Raw genomic sequence first — 3,224 nt, forward strand, 5'->3', positions numbered from 1 at the left:
ATAGCCTTTTATGAGAAGCTTAAGCAAAAGCCTGGAATGTCCAAAGGAAAGCACAGAAACATTACAACATTTTGCACATTTCTTTTGGCCAGAGAAAGATACAAAGTATTCATATGAAGAAACCTATCCAGTGCCTGCAGGACAAAATCCAACTTTTGATTATATGTGGAATTTCAATTTCTGCTATAAACAAGCTGTGTATTTTATTATTTTTTTATTATTATTATTTTGAAGTATAAAGTGTTTTCTGGGGGAGAAGGCTCCTATACAATTGATGTCAAAGCAATGATGAACAATACCCAGCAGCACAACCTTGCTGCTGGGAATATGTCCTCTTCTGTGCTCCCACTGCCTCTGCTGATGTCCCATTCAAAGTGCTACTGATATTAGAAACTTCAGCAGGATGCTGATGGTCCCACCAGCCACCAGTGCTCGTTGAAGGGACCCTACGGGCTCGAGACTGGGGGGTGATGGAGGGTGAACCCCTCCTTTTGCCCCTGCTGGGACCCCTCCCCTGCTCCACAGGGATGGGGGAGTGGCAGGGAAGGGATCTGTGAGGTGATGGGCAGACGGCCCCCACACACCTTGTCCTCTTCTGGCAGCTCTGGACATCTTTGCTTCTACCAAAAGGAATCTCTACCTGCAGGAGGCAGGGTGTCCCCTGCGAGTGGCAACTGGCCCTTGGGAATTGCCTTTGCTGCTGTCTCAGGTGTGAAGCTGGGCTCACGCTGGACACCAAACCTTCAGCTAATCAAAGCTCGGTGAGAAGAGACCTACCTACTCAGGGGACCTTTGAGACGTTCTGGGTCTTGAAGTGAACATTATCCCACCATCTGAATTTTGGCTTTAGATGTAACCCTGAAGAATGCAAACTCAAGGACAGACACTGGAGTGGAGCTCCCCCAGACTCTGGAGGTGACATGGAGTCCTGCAGGAGCTCAAACCTATCAAGTGCTGACTTGGGCCATTGGGCATAATCCCTGCCTCCCAGTGCACCATGCCGATACGCTGTCTCTGCTGAGAGGACCAAAACCTGCCTTCGTGTGGTTATCCAGCCTCACCACTTCGTATGTACCTGAGAGCAGCTGTAGCACCGTGTCCTGGAGGGAAGGACGGGGCTCTGCCATGGAGCTGTGAGGGATGGTCCCTGCAGCGGGCAGGGGCTCGGGGCCAGCGCAGAGGTTGCCAGCAGTTCCCAGGAGCACAGGCGTTCGGGCACAAATGGAAACGGGGAGGTTCTCTTTGCTCCTTGATTATATATTGTGGGAAAGGAGCAGCCCTACCTGCCTGAGATAAAGAAAATGAATAAACAAATACAAACCTGTTTTGTGCCCAATATATTGTAACAATCGTTTGAGGACGGTTTTATCTGTATGAGAATATAACCCTGGTTAAACATGCCAAGGTCAGTGAAAACAAAGGTGAACTGCTGAAGAAATGCGAGTCGTTCCAGCCGGGAGTTCAGCGGGGGTGACACGGAGCCCCACTCCCCATTCCGTGCCTGGGTCTCCCTCCTGTCACCTCCCACACCTTCCCAGCCCCTGCAAAACATCCTCCCCCCCGGTGACTGAGCTCCCGGGCACAAAACACCCGACTTCAGTGGCCAAAGGAGCTGCTCTCCACAACTCTCCTGAGCTGTTCTGCTGGCTTTGCCCACCCAAGGCACACAAGAGCCACCAGAGCCGGGTGAAACCCCAGCACTGGTACCAGCCCAGCTGTCCAGCACCTGCCCAGCTGCTCCTGCTTTCCGAAGCCCTAGGAGTCCCACAGCCTGAGCTCCAGTCGTCTTCATCTCTGGCACAAGAGAAGCAAATTCCCCTTCCCTGGCGCTGAGATGCCTGCCTTCCACCTTCCAGCCCCTCCAAGGGCCTGCACAGACCGGCCAGATGCTTGGGGCACCTTGGTGGGACAGACGAAACCGTTTACAAACCAAAACGGAGAATTTGGTGTTTCCTCCAGAAGATCCAGAAGAAACGTAGCCTCCCCCTGGTGTAGCACCCAACATCCCAGGGGAGCAGATGCCCAGATGGATGGCAGTGCCAAGGATGTTGGGGGTGAAGCCCCCACCTTCCCCAGCCCCATTGGGAGCGCTGCCCACCTCCCCCTACCTGCTCCGTGCCCCCAGCCCGTACCTCGCATGGGGGGGGTTCCTTGTTCCCGGTCACCAGCGATCGCCCCCCACTCATGGTGGGGTGTCCCCTCACGCCCCGTTATCAGGGCCATGTTGGCCACGTGCCCGGCACGTCAACCCAGGTGGTTTTTTGCCACCCAGAAAGTGGGTTTCTGCACCCAATGGCACCCAAAGCACCGGACCTGGGGGTCACTGGGGCTGCGGCTGCCCCCGAGCAGGGGTACCCGTGACCCCCACATCCCCCCCCCAGCCCTTCTCCCAGCCCCGCCGCCCCCCGCACTTGTTGCTGCCCGACGCGCCGAGCTGTGTCGTGATGCACGCAGTGCTGACGTCACCGCTGTCGTCATTATTAAGGATTTTTATTTATTTATTTGCTCGCTCGCTCACTTATTTATTTATTTCCCTCCCCGCCGTTTCGCGGCGGCAGGGCCGGACCTGCCCCGCCGGGGCGGCTTCCACCGCGTCCCTCTGTCCGTCCGTCCCCCCCCAAAGGATCAGGGTCCGCGGAGGGAGCTTGGGGCAAAAAAAGCCAAAAAAAAAAAAAGGGGGGAGAGGGTAGAAAGTGCCAATATTGGGGGAGAGGGCGGGGTGGTGGGCGCAGGTCCCCGCGGAGCCGCCGTCAGCTGCGCTGGCGCGGAAAAGGGTGGAAAGGGCAGACCCCCCCCAAACGGACCTGCCCGTCACTGCCCGGGGGGGTGAGGGCTCCGCGGGCGCGGAGGACCCCGCACTGCCGCAGCGGCATCTGCAGCTCTCGGGGCCCCGGTGGAAACTTCCCGCGCCCGGCCCCTCCGCGAGTGCGGTGCCGGGAGCGGAACCGCGGAACCGGCTGTGCCCCCCCCCGCAAACCCGCCTCGCCGGGGCTCTCCGCGGCTGCGGCTCCCTGCCGCTTTAGCGCGGGGGCGCGGAAGCTCCGCGCGATGCGCAGAGCCCGCAGCTCTCCCCGGTGTGTGTGTGTGGGGGGGCACAGGTGAAAGACCGTGTGTGCCCCCCCACCCCCCCGCCATCCGCGCCCGCGGTGGCAGCTGAGCGGTGCCGGCACGTCCTGCTGCGCGCAGCTCCGCGGACACGGAGGGAGGGAGAGCGCCCACCCCCC

This window comes from Calidris pugnax, unplaced genomic scaffold, assembly GCF_001431845.1.
Source record: "Calidris pugnax isolate Ruff unplaced genomic scaffold, ASM143184v1 scaffold39, whole genome shotgun sequence".
In the NCBI taxonomy this organism is placed as follows: Eukaryota; Metazoa; Chordata; class Aves; order Charadriiformes; family Scolopacidae; genus Calidris; species Calidris pugnax.